This window comes from Dermacentor andersoni, chromosome 2 (assembly GCF_023375885.2).
Source record: "Dermacentor andersoni chromosome 2, qqDerAnde1_hic_scaffold, whole genome shotgun sequence".
Classification (NCBI taxonomy): Eukaryota; Metazoa; Arthropoda; class Arachnida; order Ixodida; family Ixodidae; genus Dermacentor; species Dermacentor andersoni.
In genome coordinates this window covers 14,036,351-14,054,817 of record NC_092815.1, presented here as the reverse complement: position 1 = coordinate 14,054,817, position 18,467 = coordinate 14,036,351, and the positions used below count along the sequence as shown (strand labels likewise).

The 18,467-nt window shown below is 52.2% G+C and overlaps 1 protein-coding gene across 2 annotated transcripts in view; it reads left to right on the top strand.

Moving 5' to 3' along the window:
• LOC126542964 (integrin alpha-PS1-like) overlaps window positions 1–18,467 on the top strand; it is a 141,422-nt gene that overhangs the window by 11,426 nt on the left and 111,529 nt on the right. The gene's annotated exons all lie outside the window — the stretch shown is intronic.

Genomic DNA, 18,467 nt, shown 5'->3' with positions numbered 1-18,467 from the left:
GCACACCTCTGAAAAAAGAACAGGGTCAACTCGACTCCAGCGCAACAATTTTTCACGTTGCACCTCAAATGCACCGCCGTAGCACATCGCCGGACGTTCTCTAGACGATTGCACTTTTGGTTCATAGGAGGGGGGGGGGGGGGGGGAGGGCTGTTATCTGGGGCTGTTATAAGATACAAACGATCCCTCAATGTCTAGCGCAGTGGAGTCGAGTTGACATGGTCTTGAAACACCGAACGCATCTATTTCATGCGTTCGAATCGAACAGCACACTACTGTGCATTGGTTGTTGCTTTTAGAAAGAGCGAGATCGACATTTCTTTCAAGCGGGCTCTTGGTCCGAGCTGTCGGCGCCGGTGACACGTTGTCTTTAGAAAACGCGCGTGTTAACCGCATATGTGACGGTAACCTGGCAACGTATGCTTCTAAATTGGATTGCACGTTCTGCATTGCGCAGTCCTGGGTCCCCAGTTGCAAGAAGTGCCGCGAAAATGGACGTACAGTGCAAGGAAGACGCTGCGGTGATTTGCGTCGGTCTTCATTTTCACCTCGTGAAGAGCGCGGCCGAGGTGCGCCGACTGTCGACGTGGGGTGAACGATCGGGCCGCGAACTTTGTTCGTCTTGCGAGGCGGGAAACGGGGCGTTGGAAAATAAGTTCACGCTGCCGCATCCAGCGAGCGAAATGCGACTCTCGGTCGAAGGGTGCCCGCTGTCGATGTTGCGGTGCACGCCTTCGCGTGGAGTCGGCTCAGCGCGCTCCCCTCGCGCTGTTCCGCCCTGCCATCGGCAACGCATCTCACCGTCGCTCGTCGCCTCGTTGAGACGTTGTGACCCGTTCGCACCCCTCGTTGTTCTCCTCGGGTTGTTCCTTCCTTTCTTTTCGTTATTCTCTCTCCCTCTCTCTATGGATGAGCAGAAAATCTGGCGTAAAATTGCGGCGCGCGAGGCGAGTACGTGTTGACTAGGACACTGCCTGTTGGCAGGTTACCAAGTGCTGTCGCGACCGTGCGTCTCTTGTTTTGCAAAAGCGTTTTTTTTTTTTTTTTTTAGCGGTTACGAAGAGGTGATGCAATGTGCGTAGGGTGGAGGGCGGCACTACCACAAGAAAACAAAACGGGCCCGAAACTACGTTACGTGCTAAATTGATATTCGTTATTCCTTCTGTTTGCGGGCGTTTTTCTTTCGCATTTTGATTCTACACTGAGCCACCCCATGTTTCAGGTGCAGAGCTCCAGAGGACAGCATTGGCTGCAGGCGAGAGCCGTTAAGTGATGCTTACAGTTTTACGCGGTGGCGACTTGTGACGAACGCTGCGTGCAAGAACCGCGCTGTAGTTTGTTGAGTAAAACAAGACGTTTCGTAAAAATGTTTGGCTAAACGTGAATTCTCCACGTTAAGGCCGCAGCCTTCCATGAATGTACTCGAGCTGGCAAGCGCCTGCGTCTTCAAATAAGGATCGTAGTCAAGGAGACGCATGCCTCTCTCACGCTCTGGTAACGATGGGTGCAGTGACGTATACGTCATGCAGTATATTGAATGTCTGTTACGTTGAGGAAAGCCGTTGTGGAAACTACCATCAACTGAACCATTTATGGATGTACAGCGTTTGTCAAAAATAATACGTATGTGTCGTTTTGCTGTTGCTTGCGGTTCACGTGGCGCTCCTGACGCACCGGATTGTGAGCACGAGATTTACTTTCAGCTCCCAGCGCGTTGTTGCTTGTGACGTAAAACAGGAACTCCCTTAATTAACCTGTAGTCAGTCTGGCGGTCGCAGGCAACGTAACCCGTATACTTTCAATCGACATATAATGTTTAGCGTTTAACGCTTAGCGTTTATAACGTTTAGCGTGTAACTTATTAGCAGCCTGACAATGGCAGATACCTTGAGACATTTACACAATGGACCACTGTCGGAGGACCTCTTGCTAGGCGCATGGCCACAGAGTTGGCAGACGACAGAGACAATGCGTGCTCTTTCACGTTTCCTAGGTGACACGGGCCTGGACTCACGCCTGTGATACCAGTTCTGTAATGTGTCCTTCACCTCGTTCCTCCCATTATCATCCCCATTGTGAACTTTTTTCTTCCCCTCTTCCCCTTCCCTTACGTAGAGTAGCAGGCCAGATGCTCCATTATCCGGCCGAGCTCTCTGCATTTTCCAGTCATTAAAATACTTCTTCTTATTAGCAGCCAGGTGCTTCGCTTAATTACTACGGGGCCGGTTCCCGCTGATCGCAGGGTTGGGTTGCATGCCATCACGTCTCCGCCATCTCGTCATAAAACAGTCGACAAGTGTGACTAAAACTACGTATACTGCGGATGTACTTTTATACAACTTCTAGTGTCACCGTTGGGCTAGGCCTCAGATGGACTTTTGATCGCATCTTTGAACGAATGTGTTTTATTCGGGCCATTAGCAACAGTCCCAGTGTCGCGCGTATCTCTTGCAGGTGGAGCGGTCCGTAGTGGCAGGAGGGACGTGCGAGCGAGCGGGTGTACGCACCTTTGACAGATTCAGCCGCGGCTGATATCAGCAGCTGTGGCGCTCCGGGAGCGCAGGGTCGTTTTCCGGCCGTGGTTGAAGAACGAGCAGCACGCGAACGGTGATTCTCTCTCGCATAGCCTCGGGATGTTAAAGCAGTCACTCATATCCAATCGGTTAACCTGTACACGAATCAGTCGAGTAGTTCCTGTAGCGTAGTCATAATGTAAATGTACAGCATGCAACTTCAAGGGAGCCTAACCTAGCTGCTGCTCGGAAGTGTGCGCGCCGTGAAGAGTCCTCGCCGTATGCCCCATCGGAGAGCGCGGGGCGCAAACGCGGCGCGGGCCCGCGTGTTGCACTTGGCCTGCGCCCAGGGCTGGCGGCGGCGCCGCTCGTCTCGTTCGGCGTTTCCGGACTCCCGAAACTTCTGCCCGCCAAAAACTGCGCGACTCCTCTGCCGCGCGGGAAACCGCCAGAAAACCTGCGTGTGCGGATCTTGTGACTGCGTCCCTACTCCGGGAGCGTGCTAACGCCTGTCTGCGAGCGGCATGAGAAGTTTTTATTGATAGCGGGCACAGAGTTATATTATGGGGTTTAAAGTATCTAGGAAACCTGCAGGCTTGTGAGGCGTCATACAACGGGGGGCTCCGGATCAATCTCTACCGTCTAGACGCGTTCGTCTCAGTACACGGCCCGCGAATCGAACACGCAATGTGAATTACGTAACCTGCGCGTACTTTCCTTTTGCGCTGACCGTTGAAAGCAAGAGGGTCGAACAGTGGATCACCTATTCTGTTCAACGTGTGATGGATGGATGTTGAAGTTGAATTCGTGGCATGCTCAGTCTATAAAGTGCGGATCGAGTGCTGTCACATCAGCGTGGTAGCGCCTACTATAACCAAAAATAATCAAGGGCAAAGGAAAGAAACATAATTAATCCTGGGGTTTTACGGTGCTAAAAACCACGGTATGACCCACGCCGTAGAAAGGGACTCCAGATTCAGCTTGACCACCGTTTTCTCCAACGTGCACCTAAATCTAAGAACACGAGCCCGTTTGCATTTCGCCCTCTTCGGAGTGCGCCCGCCGCCACGGTGAGGATCGCACTCGAGTCCGCGGCAGCGCAACCTCCTTGTAGAATGCACTGCGCGGCTATAACACGGCGGGTCACACGTAATCGCGTGGTCTGTGTGAGTAGCGGGGCGTTTTACGCACATGCAGTTGTATCAATGGAAAGCTCTATAGCATATAGTATACTTGTTAGTACACTGGTAGGAACTAGTGCCGAGGTCGGTGGGCCTCTACTTTCTTTTGCCTGTTTAATAAAGACAGGCAATATACATTTATTTGGGATCGACCATGAATCTTTTCTATGAAATCCATTCTATTCGTTTAGGACAAGGGACGTGTTGTTTGATTCTCTAGTGGCGCTTTGGCTATATCGCTTTTGCGATTTGTTGTTGGCCGACCCGTGGTAAGTCTCTCATAGTTTCTTATATCTATGGAAACGTGATGCACTCTCAGAAAGAAAAAAAAAACGGGGGGGGGGGGGGGGGGGGCTATTTCATGGCATGAATATTTAAGCAGTTTTGCCTGATACTCATTTCTTTTTTTCTAAAGCTTGGTTTGCCACGTGGCATAACGCCATAATGGAGCTAAATATAAGCGTGCAGGCCCGTTTCGTGGAGATACTGCTACAATGAATTGTAAAATGTGTTGTCTATAGTCCATTTTTCATAGCCCTCAGCTAGAGCGCTGCTCAGTTTTACACCTTTGAGCACACCTTCACGTATTGTCTTTGTCACAGGGCACGTTCAAAGTAGATGGCGCGCATCCACTGCACACGCAGGAGCGGAGGACTTCGGACACTGGACAGTGTCTTCATATTGTTGACCACACGCACAAGTGATGGCTGGTGTAAGGGTCTTCCCGGCCCGAAGTCTCCGGAGAGAGACTTCCTCCACCCGACAAAGATTGTGGGGAAGGGAGCTGACGCGCCGGGGGATGGATCTTCGGGCAATTAAAACGAAGCGGGGTTCAGAGGGAAGGGATAGAGGAGGAGTTGCGGCTGTCGAGAAAGAGCGATCAGTGCGGTCCACAAGGTCGTTATTGTGGTCACGATCATATGTGCCTGCACCCTGTACACACAGTAATGTTCACATGTGTAGAATTGTGAGTTTTGTGTATCTGCTCACAAATACGCAAAGTTTTCGTTACTTATTTGAGATTCTGCCTCGTTGTTGCACGAAACGAACTGAAAGCTTCGCTGAAAACACTTGGGCGAGTTGTCGGACAACTTGGGGCATCCGGATACGGAAAGGCGTACGCCCTTCAGAAGCGCTGACAGCGATCGGCATGTCGGAATCATTCAGTATGCGCGCTTTGCGTGACTTCTGGTGCAGAATTCATTTAGCAAAGGAATATGCTTTAATTCCACTGTTTGGGTCTCTCTTCATATTGCCGCCACTGCTTGGAACAAGTTGCGTATCCACCTAATAGTCACCGCGACTGAAGCATATGCAAGCAGGGCGGGCGTTTGCCGAAATACCGTCTCACTCCTTCCGCGAAGGAGAGCTGCGTCGTCAGATCGCCTGTTTGCGTCGTGCTAGTGCTTGCATAAACAGTGTCCTCCTGCATTGCCTAGATCGTTTTGCTATCGTCAGTGGCGTAGCTAAGCGGCTGTTACACCGCCGGCACATGCCGATCCCCCTCCCCCCACACCTGAAATGTCTGTTAGTATAGGACCTGCGTAACCCCCTACCTTCCCCCTCACCCGCCTCCCGGTTCCCAGTCAAGCACCTCCCCCCCCCTCCCCCATTAAGAAAAGAATAACATTTTGGCTACGCCACTGGCTATCGTGCGTCTACTACGGTGCATTTCAATCGCTACTGCAGCTTAGGACTTGTTTAAGTGAACTCTTTCTATAGCGGGTACACATTGACCTCTACGAGGTGGGCGAGTGCAAAGCGTTTCGACCTTGATAACGATTTTGCTATGTTGATAACTGAGCGATGGGATGGAGAAATGAGTAAGGATTTGTCGAGCCAACCCCCAGTCAGAAAAAAATTTCGTAAAAATGTAGTAACGGGTGCACATCCGAACAGTCATTACTACCTTTATACAAGCTGTTTAGCACCAACACATCTGAACTGCATCTCTCTCTCTCTCTCTCTCTCTCTCTCTCTCTCTCTCTCTCATATAATATAATATAATATATATATAATATAATATAATATAATATATGGGAGCGGCGGCCTGATAATAGCGGCACCGGAGCCAGCGGTTGAAGGCGAACGCGCGAGCCGGCGGCTGGACGTTCTTGGGCGCTGCTGGCCAGGACTGCTGGCCGCGCCGTTCTCACAATATGTCAAGTTTGCGCAGTATCAGTGTTATGGAAACAAGAGACTAAAATGCGTCAGTGACTTTTAAAATGAACAAATCTCATTATCGAGCGTGGATGGTGAACAGTTAGGGACTGGTAAATTATAGTACTTTATCTTGACCCGTCCACAGCCCTCCGGGTAAAAATATCAACACTACTTTTGTGTTTAGAAATATGGCTAGATGGTCCCAAGAAACTCGGAATGATGCAAACGGCGCAAGCAGAGAAAGCTATTCTCGCGGGAACCGCTCATCGGCAGCCTCCTCGGTAATGCAGGCGTGCAAGGCGCGTCGTGGTGAGGCACGAAAGGGCACACTTACCAACCCTCCTAAAATTTTGTAATGTTTACAAACTTGGGCTTACGATTTTACAAATGTTGCGTCAAGTTTTGCGAAAAATACAGTTTGCGGGAAAGTTTCGCGAGTCCGTCTCGGAACTTTCCGTTAGAGGTATTTTGATGATGAAACGAATAAAGCGGGGTACTTGCTTCGAGTAAGCTTATTCGTACAATTTCCCGAAGCAGGCGAAATTGCCGCCGAGCTTTCCAAATGGCGTAGCCGGACACCCTGAGGGCGGCCTGCTGTACCGAGGGCTTCGGAGTCTCCCGCGGTGTCAAACAGGTGGAAGGGGCGAGCTTCGCTTGGCACCGCTGCCCACGTTGCCCAATGGGACGACGCGCCATTCACCGCCGGTTGACAACCAAACCACACGCGCGCACGCAAAGGCGGCGACGAAGTCTCTGGCTGCCGCGTCTCGCAAGCTCGTTCGCGGCTGCCGTGGTCGTCTCGGGACAGTGACTGATGGCGGCAGCCTGGCGCTCGCTCTTGTAGTCTCTCTCTCTCTTTTCTTTTTACTCGCGCGCTGTTCCCATGCTTTTGTTTCGTGTTCCTCGTCGAAGAGCCGGCCACGCGTCATCCTCCCCGGCGCGCTCCCCTCTCCGAACCTGGACGGAAGCCGCGCAATGAAAGGGAACGAGCCGATCTTGTCGCACGCGTTGGCCGGCGTGGGAAGACGCGCACTGCCCGCTTCGGCTGAGTTCTCTTCTCGCTGCTGAACGCCGGCTTCTTTGCCGCGCTTAAAAATAGGCGGCCCGGTAAACAGGACTGATACCGACGATGAGGCGACGGCATTGACCGTGGCACCGGTTCCGCGGCAGGCGCCTCCTAATGACAGGTTTGGCCGGCTGCAACAGTGCGCTGCGACCCTGCAGCGGCGTGCGCTTCGCGGCCAGCTCGTCTCGGGGCCACACCCTTGCGGCGTGTGTCTCTCTCGTGATTGGTGCTGAACCCAACCGCCCGTGGCGCGCTCCGCCACGCACGAATTTAGCAAATGTAACTACTCTGCTACCACCTTGCTTCTGCAGTTACAGGTTACAAATAATTGGAACAGGAACAGCGGCGTGGAGACGTCACTTTAGCGTCGGGTCTGCTACAGACCCGACGCTGGAGATACAAGAAAGGGTTGCGTTGGATCCCGTCACATTAATTCTGCGCCTTTGTAGATAGCTCTCCATATGCACTTCGTCGGTGATCGGAGCTATATGTTCGTATATCACGCAGTGTAAATCCTTTACGCTAACTGATTCGCATCTTGAATGTGCCCATGGATTGAGAAAAGGCGACTGTGTAAGCGTCTTGGTGTCCGCAAGCTTACGCGTCTGCTGCACGAGTCGGCTCCTTCCAGAAGTCTCTACGCTGAAAACATATCTCGAATGTGCCCGTCCGGTTGGGGACGTATACTCCCGTAGGGCCGGACTCCACCCATGTCGGCCGGGCTCAGAATAACCAGTTTCAACGCTTCAGACCAGATTACTAGCCAAAGCTTATGAAGCAGGAGCGTTGAAAGCCGAGCTAATCTTCGTCGTGTACCTTTGTGTCTGCGCTCGACGGAGCTTTCAGTTAAGCCTGTTCCTGAGGAAGAAAACCGCCGGAGTGTGAATACCGAATGGCTATCTTGCGAAACGCTCGATACCAGCCATAAAACGGTAGTCGACACCGGCTTCTGCGTTTTTGTCAGGCGTATGCATAAATCTAGCACTCTGTGCAGCTCTCCGTACTGCACGGCCTATCATTCTCGTCCTCGACCGGGACAGCTACGTTCTTGCCCCACCCGTTTATCGCCCTTCATCTCACCGCACCACGCGCAGACTATAACAAAAGGAGCGCATTGCGCGGTTAACCCGGAAAAAGACAAAGCTGCAAATCGAGGAGACCGCGCTATTTTCGTCTTTCACATTCGTCAATCTTCGTTTCGAAGTCAGCTCGGTCAGCTTCTCAGCTGAGCGCTCATCTCGGCACGTTTCATTGAAACTCGAGCCGCCGTGGCAACGAGCGACCCGCCGCCTGCGACGACCGTTGTCGATTGAACGCAAGGGCGACGGGAGCTCCCGCGCAGCTGCTGTCTTTTACACTGTTGGGGCCTGGGTGACGGCCTTTGGGGTAACGGACCGCCAGGCAACACCTGAATGCGCGAGCAGTTTGCGCCGACATGTTTATCACGCTTTCTTCCGCAAGCTGTCAGCTTTGGCAAGGAGGGGCCAAGCGCTGCGTACCCGACTCGTTGCTTCTCTCCGTGCGCGATAACCACACCCGACGCGTTGAGCCTCGCATCCGCTAAGCCGCGCTTTCTTGACGCGAAGCCTGACAGACGTCGCCGCGTTCGCTCTCATCGGCCTGCACTAAGTCCCACTTTACATACATTTCGCATTCTATATCGACATGGAAAATATCCTTGCAGTGTCCCTGTACAACCTCCCAAGCGAATATTTCAAGTCGTGGGCATGGTGATCAAGGAAAAATAAGAGGGAAACTTCTATAGAAGGAAGAAGAATGAATAAACAAGGCGTTAGAGAGAGAGAGAGATGACATTTTATATTGAGACCCTAAGGGCTTTTCAGTATGCTGAAGCCTTCATGTGCGCTCTCATTTAAAGGTGAGGGACCGGTCTTGTTTTCCTCAGCGGCGGCTATCGGGGCCAGAAACAACTGGTGCGGCCGCATGCCCTCAGGCCGGCCTGCCGCAGCAACTACCGTACAGCGGCGCTTTCTGCAGCACCGAGACCAACCGTTTAGCGCATACGATACGCGCCCATTCATGCGGCCAGCGAGGTGGCGCCGGTGGAAATCGGTTCCGCCCTCAATCGCGACGCCCACTCGCCGCGCTTGGCCGCGAGAAGCGCCGACACATCGCCGGGGCTCGGACGGCCGGTGCAGCTGCAACCGCAGGAGGCGCCCACGCCAGTGCCGAGCGGCGAGGCTCGCTTGAGCTTATCGCTGCAGCGATCTTTTGTTACGGACGCGCTTGCGGCCTCGAGAGCACGCCGCCGACTTCTGCCGCGGCAATCACGAGCAGGTGCGTCCGACTCTTTCGCGGCCCCTCCTTGCCTCTCTCTCCGTCAGCCCATTTTCGGCAATTTCAGCAGGAAAGGCACTGATGTGTTCACTGTGCGTGTCGCTTGTGTACATGCTTCTCTCCTGCCTGAATAATCTTGAAGACAAAGCCCGCAAGTAGGCCGAGAGGGACATTCATCGAACGGACACCATGCGTGAGCAGCGTCTGCGGTGGCCTTTCGTGCGCTTGACCGCCTGAGTGTGCCGTTTTCCTCGCACTGTTCGAAAAACCGCCACTCGCTCATAGATTCACTGACTGATCATGCTCGGAGACGTCACCGCAAACCTTTGCGGACCCGACCGTGCGCGGGCTTCTTTCACGCTCGGAAAAACGATTTTGTGTAGCACGTATCGAGCAACAGAAAGCTGCATCGGCAGTTTTTCATGTCGCTCTACAATTTTCTCATTGATACTTCTTATCTAATTATCACACCCGAGAAGTTAATTAATTAAGGGTAATAATCTAATTAGGCGGAATGAAAAATGAATAATGTGAGTATATCCAAGCGACGGCAAACAACATTACCTTTGTTCCGTCCAGCTACGCGTCATTCGCATATTTTTAGACCCTGGCTAAAGTTAGCTCGCACACCCTGTATACACCCGTCATGTCGACGCGCGTCTCCTCGCGGAGCCGCGCCGGTTTGCGGAAGTGTTTCCCGCCCACGGTCTGCCGAAATCGGGGCGCTCGCGACCACGTAGCTTAGCGTGTGCGATCACTCCGCGCGGTCGCATCATCTGAAAGGAGGCGCGCCGTCCCCAAAAAGGAGAAGGGCGGCGGGCGTCTGCCACTTGGGGGTGTCGGTCTGCACGGTTTGAGCGGTGCGAGTCGGCGTTCACGAGAGCGAGACCACGTGTCACGCCTCTCCCGGCGCGGTGCGTACGGCCCCGTACCAACCACGGGTGCGTGGGAAGAGCTCCGCGCACGTGCTGTCAGCTTCGTGCTGTCAACCTGAATCGTCCTACGTCTGTGTTGCTGAGCACGTTTGCATAAGAAACCCCGTTGCGCATTTTACTCGCTGCAGAGCATGTTGGAGCCCACGCACCTTGCGGACAGTGGTGTATAGCCAAAGGGTGGCACACCGGGCACGTGCCTCCCCCGCCCCGAAATTTCTGTGTTTATCCGGGGCCGGCCCTGCCCCCCCTCCCCCCCCCCTCCCCATAGCAAAGGAAAAGAAAGAAAGAAAAATCTGGCTACGCCACTTCTTACGGACCTGCATGTGGCGGCGATGAGCAAACCATCAGCGGTCGTGGCACCAACGTTACGCGTTCTGTTCTCAGTCCCCGGTGTGACCCATCCGAAAGCTCCTATAGTCTTCCGAGAAATAGTAGACTCTTGTTTCTTTCTCATGATGTCCGGGCAGCTACATCTCTCGGCGGGGTCTCCATCTCTTAGAATTTCAATGTTCTCCATTTGTTTTATTATTGAATGTCGCTATGGTGAGGTCACCGCTACGGATGAAAGAGCGGCAACAAGAGATGCCGTAGTTTAACGTAAACTATACGAGGTGCTAGCGTCGTGCGGTGCAGCGCAGAGTATCCGTCGTTCCCTTCATCTTCTTTTTCTGCGTTTGTTCCTCCCACGGAAACTCAGCCCGGTCGTGCGCCGCCTTCGTCTTATCTGGGAGGTAATCTGCGGCGGGTTCGAAGACAGGGCGAACCGAGATGGCTGGTGGCCGTGGGCGCTGTCATCGCGCGCGTCTGCTTCTGAAGATCGCGTAATCTCAAATTTCCGAGACGCATTGGAGGGAGAGGAAGGAAGAGCGTTCGCTCCCCTCTGTTTGCGCTCTTCATCACGCCAGCGTTGTGACAGTGTGTCGGTGGTAATGGAGTGAGATCTGTTCATGTTTGCCTGTGTTGGGCGTGACACCATGCTTGCTAATTAATAAGAGAATGTTTACTGCACTTTATACGGCCGACAAAAACTGCGAACCTTCCTTTGTGTAGTTGTGTAATACTTTGCTATCGCTATCGATGCTTCGCCTTCAGGGCGAAACTACGACTTCTTCAATTATATACATACGCCGCGCCGCGGTAGCTCACTTGGTAAGAGCATCGCACGCGTATCGCGAAAACGTGGTTTCATATCTCACCCGCGGCCAGTTGTTTATTAATCCACTTTCATTTCCATTTATTTGTCATTTCTTTAATTGAGTTAAGAACTGCAGATAATTTCCCCTATGCTGTTCTCGGTGTCATTGTTTGTTGGCTTATGATATGACAAATAAGAATCGGGCTCCTCGGTGTCCTTTCTTCTCGTTCATTACATAGCGAGGGTCTCGAATCCGGCAGCTTTGATGCCTTCGATTAGCATGTGTGTGGTTATTGAGAAGTTGCCTTCACCCCAAAAAGTTCACGTAGACGTGACGCGTGCGGCAGAAAGGATGCATCCGCCGCCAAGGCTGTGGGTGGTGGCGCTGGCTAACACTCCCGTGGTTAGTTCTAGTAGATAAACATAAATACCCCAGAAAGTGGATGGGGAAGGGAGTAAACTTTATACAAAAGAGCACGCGAGCTTGGTAGCTCCTGCGCTCTGCAGTGGGTGGTGTGCTCAGCCCAGGAGCGGCCTTTTCGCTCGGTTGTCTGTGGACTCGGAGCTGGACTGCGCTGCCTCCCATCGCCGTGTGGTGGGGTGTGCTGTGGGTGTGAGCTTTGATGTGCTTGCGCAAGCCCATACCATGTGGTACCATACCATTGATCGCAGTGTGGGCGTTTATAAGAATACAGCGCAGGTTGTATGGCAGGGCAGATTCTCAAGTATATGTTTGTTTGGAGTTTCCACCGTACTACGGCTTGCTCTCGCGTGAGAGCATTTTGAGGCGGTGGTAGTGTTCTTCGTGAAAGGTGACAGTGTTGTAGCATGTGCGTGTATAGGTTAATGGCTCGGGGTGGAACTGCTCGACGTCGTCCCTCTCGCGACTTCCGGTGTGCATGCGCTCGGGCGTAGGCGCGTGCCTGCTGACTGCCGCGCAAGGAGGAATCATGTCCCGGAGTCCACACGATTTGTATGTGTGGCGGGAGCTGGTGCGCTCCACTCAGAATGCGATGTGCTGCCCTCGAAATTTTGGCCCTGGAAAAATTTCTGCATGCCGTCTGAGAGCCCGTCAGAACTATGACGCACTCCTAGTGCGGTCTCGTCGTGATGGCCAACGCTATCGCTAGCTCCTCTGCATGCCTCCGCAGCGCTCGCTCCCGACGACGCACCATTTCGGTGGATGGGAAAACTGCGCCGCGGTGGCTCATGTGGTGAGAACATCGCACGCGTAATGCGAAGACGTGGTTCGTGCTCCACCTGCTGCGGCTAGTTGTTTTTTCATCCACTTTCATTCGCATTTATTTATCATTTCTTTGATTCAGTTAAGAACTTATTAAAGTGAATGTCTCCAAAACACAGCTTATTTGTTTCGACAATCCCTTGAAGAAAGTTAGCTTAAACCTTCCACTACTGGCGCACCTTTCATCTTGTTCTCCTTGTACCTGTATACGCCCGCTCCATTTCTTTCATTTGTTAAATACTTGGGTGTCTTACTTGACAGTGACTTCGCCTGTAATTCCCACCTCGCTTACGTATGCTCAAGGCTTCGTGCAGTTTCAGGTACATTATACGACATTAGATATTATATGCTATTATCCGTTCGTAAAATGATTCTACAAGCACTGGGTTATTGTTGTATACTTCGTTATGGGATTTCGGTGTCTGTTCTCTGCGCGATGCGACAGAAAAATAGAATAAATTATATCCTTCGATTTATTCTGAAAATTGTTAGCTGCGATTGATTAGCCTCAGACACTGACCTTTTCAAAGCCTTAAGGTGCTCAAATTATATAAAAAGCCCTTCTCATAGAAACGGCCATCCTGAGGCATTTTTAGTCGCACAAAATAAAGCCGAATATCTTCGTGCGCGTTGTCTCCGACCGAAAGAACGCTTTCGGGCGATTCACTGCTCTGCCAGATGCGGTCAGCGCACTCGTAATTACTTCATACCTTCCTGTCTCAATCGACTACCAGCAAGCGCCTATTGCCTGAAAACAAAATATACACTAAAGCAAATTCTTCGTCGCGTTATTATTCAATATTCTAGCCCTTCACCTTTCCTTCCAGGTTCATTCCAATCATACATAACTGTCTGGTATGAGAGCCTTAAGATGACGGCCTATTATTATGGCCACTTCACTGTGCAACGAGTGCTGACATGTATAAGAACAGACCGTGAAGAGAGGAACATTTTGTTTCGTTTTTATTTTGGCGTCCTGTACCATGCTGCTATCGTATGTATTTTTCTATCCCGTTTTCCTTTTCCAGTTTTTTTTTTCTTCGAATGTTATAGCTGGTTTTGAGCACGCATAAGCGGCCCTGTCGCGTGTCTTCGTTACCACACACCCTTACAGTGAAATCACTCCGCGGCGCCATGGGGCGAACATTACAATGGCTGCTCCTTCGCGAGCGTCCGTGCAAGCGGCGCGCGAGGAGACGTGTTCGTGATCGCATAGGTGTGTGAAATCGACCGGTGGAGATGGATTTCCCGGTGAGTCGTGCGTCGGTAGCGGTCGGTCAGCAAGCACGCGCCCCGCTGGGCGTGCCGTCCCGCGGCTTGAGGAGCGATCGGGCTCCGCCGGATGAACCCGTTTTCGTCGCCGCCGCCGCTGTAGCAGCAGCAGCAGCAGAGCCTACAGGTTGCGAGGTGGGCCGTGGGGCGCACCGCGAGCAGCAACCGTCCGTCGCTCACTCGTTTCTTTACTTTTTCCCGCTCTCCGCCTCGGCGCCCCTCCCGGGACGTCCCGGCCGCGCGGTCGGCTCGCTCGGTGGTGGGCGCGCGAGGCTGGTGCCGGCGTCGCACCTGCTCGCCTTTTTCGTTCGCCCGTGGCCCGCGCGCAGTGTCCGGGCCCGGCCGAGGTTGGGCGCGCGTCGCCAAGGTCGTAATGGATCGTTACCACCGCTTTGTCTCCGCATCGGGCTCTTGGCGTTGGCACTGGAGCTCCGAGAGCGACCATCTGCTTCTCGGTCCGGCCGGAAGGGCGCGAAGCCGTCGAACTTTTTTCCTCCTCCCGGATGGCACTCTCTTTGGGGCCGCGCTGGTCGTCCGTGGGACGAGGTGACCCTTTCGGTGCTGCACTGCTGTCGGACAGCGTCTTGGCACTTGTTGTTGCCCCGTAGGAGGTGCGCCTTCGGGCAACGCGGGTCACTGCACCCTGTGCGCAGAGTCTGAGACGAGGGATCCGCGCGGGCTTTCGACCACCGTCTCGTCTGTCGCCCGTACGCGGCGGCGGCTTCGGAAGCGCGGCCGATTCGCAGATGTGCGAATCGGGGCCGCTCGCAAACGCGCACGGGGGCGGTTGGGGGCGGCTGCACCCTCAGCTGTTTCTTATCCTCGCTCAACCGTGTCCCGTTAGCCTGGGCGCTTAGTTGCCGTGACCCGAAGCGCCGTTTCTTCGTTTGGCCACGTGTCTCAGCGGCTACGCTGTTCTGCTGCCGAACGCCAGGTCACGGGTTCGCTTGCCGGCCACGTTCCCTTCAAGAGAAACGCGAAAGCGATCGTGTGATCAGAATGAATACGTATATTATGATAAAGAATCCCCACGGAATCAAAATTAATCGGGAGAGCCGGGGCATTCAGCGCAATGTTTTCAGAGTTCATAACATATATATAGCCTTGTGGGTGGCATGCATATTGGGTGCCGGCTTTCTTGTATTCTCTGTAGTTATTGTGTCTGCTGACCCGATTTTACTTTCAAGTGGCCGCCTTGTGATAGCAGCTTTCGCTGCCAGAGGACGGCTAACTCTGTCACTCAAGACCACAGTCGCAAAGTGATCGATGTGCCCGCGCTAGATGGCGGACGTGAAAAAGCTCTCAAGTTGAATTAACCAGAACGAAGGTTCGTTGTAATTGCACGCGCTCGTTGACGAAATACCTGGAAGGCAATTCTTGAGTATTGCAGGCGTCTCGAACTGCTTTTACGATATTAAAGCAATTAGTTTTACTGAGTAGCAAGTATAGAAAGCTGCATGATTAATTGAGTGAGTGAGTGAGTGAGTGAGTGAGTGAGTGAGTGAGTGAGTGAGTGAGTGAGTGAGTGAGTGAGTGAGTGAGTGAGTGAGTGAGTGAGTGAGTGAGTGAATAAACGTTTATTGAAGCGGATATTGCATTAGTTCTGGCCGGCTTCCTCAGTCCAGGAAGCCGGGGTCGTCGTGAGTAAAAAAAAAAGGTAAGAAAGAAAAGAAAACTTCATGGCTCTCCCGTAATCGAGAGTAGATGTAAGCATGAAATGGCAGCTGGCAAAGCAGATTGGTTTGAGATGATACTAGCCACAATCTTAAAATAGGTGTGGTGCGTGTTCGCAACGGCACGCCCCACCACACTACACCGTACCACGCCATGCTGTGCACTGGTCCATATGGACGCTGCCCAGCTAGAAGAAGACCGACCGAAGGCCGCACGACAGGCAGCGAAAGACGCCAGGAAGACAGGCGCACTACCCAGCTGGAAGAAGAATGAATTGAATTATGTGGTTTTACGTGCCACAATGTGCCCCCAATGCACGGGATACGGGCGGTTTTGCATTTCACCTCCATCGAAATGCGGCCGCCGCGGACGGGATTTGATCCCGCGATCTCGTGCTTAGCAGCGCAACACCATAACCGTTAAGCCACCGCGGCGGGCAGAAGCGCCTGAAGGAGGCGCCACGCAGCGTGGCGCCATCTCTCGAGGCGGCGCAATACCCGCGCCGCAGAACTCGCGGAGCGCTGGCGTTCCGCGCTCAGCGCCAAAAGGTGACAATGAAGTGTGTGGTGCCCTATCTGCTTTTTGAATGTCGCTATTGGAAATGACAAATAAAACTTCAGCGTACTAGAAGTTGCAGCTTGAGTGATATTGTGAACAACCATTAGGAAGAACTCAGAAGCAATATTTTTTGTAACTTGTTTGGGCCGTAACTAGCGTATGTAATGCGGTCCTGTACAAAGGGTTGGGAGCCAGAGACCGCATTTTATTAAGTTTTGACTGGTTGCCCGGATGATATCGTTTTGTTCTCGCAACTTATTGCCCGGATGACGGCTCTGGATTTTGGCTCAAGGTCACTCGAAGGTTGCCGGTAACGGGAGCTAAATGCATTTCATGCTTTAAGAACTTGAGGGTGATGTGCTGACAGGATGGCGCTGAATACAGCTGAATAGGGCATCAGTCTACAGACTCAAACTGATGCCATTAATACAGCAATCTCTTAGTTTGATCGAAGCTGTCGCGAACACGAAAGGTTACTAACAATAACCGAGGCGCAAAAAGAGTGTGTGGAGACGTCAACACGAAAAATCTGCTCTAGAGACGCCGCAAGAGCCATATATATACACGGATATATATGACCGCAGCGGGGCGCGGGCCTCATTATTAAGTCTCGAGCGTTGACGGATTGGCACGGCTGCGGCGGCAGGTGTTTTCGTACGTCGCAACGGCGACCCGCAGCCGATCGTCGCGCCCTGTAATCTCGCTGCAGGCACTCCATTTGCCACGGTGCACCTGACCACAGGCGGGCATAGCAGTCGCTCGCGCGCATGCGCGGCACCTCCTTGCGTTATTTCGAGAACTAAAAAGAAGGCGATGGTCGTTTGCATAGGAAGATATGCACTTGGCTCACCTCTCGTTGACACCGATCACTGCACATTACCCGCCGTTTTTGCTCGGTGGCTATGATGTTGGGCTGCTGAGTACGAGGTCGCTGGATCGAGTCCCGTCCACGGCAGCCGCATTTCGATGGTGGTGGTATGCGAAAACACCCGTGTACTTAGATTTAGGTGCACGTTAAAGAACACAGCTGGTCGAAATTTCCGTAGTCCTTCACTATCGAAATTTCCGAAGTCCTCCACTACGGCGTGCCTCATAATCAGAAAGTGGTTTTGGCGCGTAAAACCCCATAATTTAATTTTTAACCTATTACTGTACAGTTCCTTCATCGTATATCCGCCCGTCTCAAGTCTTTGCTGCATGCTTCACTGCATGCTGTGCCTTCGTTGGTCGTGCACGGAGATGGTTGCCGTGTAGAAGCGTCGGCGCGGTATTTCTGTCTGCCTACTACGGATAATGCTCAAATTATTAGGCGCCCAAATTTTGTTCATATCAGAATGCTGGTTTTTGGAATTCAAGGGGTCAGGCAGTTGAGATGCGTCCTACAGACCAAAGTTCTTTTGAAGTTTGAAGTTGATATGCCCGTTGAGTACACGAGGAGAGGAGTTACCAAGAAAAAAATTGTACGAGCAGCGTTCTTTTAGATGATAGCCAAGAAAAAAATACAAGAGAAATGAAGGAACAAAGGGGAAACATAAAACCGATGTAGGGTTATGGCTGGCGTGAATGAATGGGGAACACGGATGGTCAACGTTTATCGTTGACGTTTTGATTATTTTTATAATGCGTTAACTGTAACCATCATCATCAGCCTGGTTACGCCCACTGCAGGGCAAAGGCCTCTCCCATACTTCTCAAATTACCCCGGTCATGTACTAATTGTGGCCATGTTGTCCCTGCAAACTTCTTAATCTCATCCGCCCACCTCACTTTCTGCCGTCCCCTGCTACGCTTCTCTTTCCTTGGAATCCAGTTCGTAACCCTTAATGACCATCGGTTATCTTCCCTCCTCATTAAATGTCCTGCCCATGCCCATTTCTTTTTCTTGATTTCAACTAGGATGTCATTAACTCGCGTTTGTTCCCTCACCCAATCTGCTCTTTTCTTATCCCTTCACGTTACACCCATCATTCTTCTTTCCATAACTCGTTGCGTCGTCCTCAGTTTAAGTAGAACCCTCTTAGTAAGCCTCCAGGTTTCTGCCCCGTACGTGAGTACTGGTAACACACAGCTGCTATACACTTTTCTCTTGAGGGATAATGGCAACCTGCTGTTCATGATCTGAGAATGCCTGCCAAACGCACCCCAGCCCATTCTTATTCTTCTGATTACTTCAGGTTCATGATCCGGATCCGCGGTCACTACCTGTCCTAAGTAGATGTATTCCTTTACCACTTCCAGTGCCTCGCTACCTATCGTAAACTGCTGTTCTCTTCCGAGACTGTTAAACATTACTTTAGTTTTCTGCAGATTAATTTTTAGACCCACCCTCCTGCTTTGCCTCTCCAGATCAGTGAGCATGCATTGCAATTGGTCCCCTGAGTTACTAAGCAAGGCAATATCATCAGCGAATCGCAAGTTACTAAGGTATT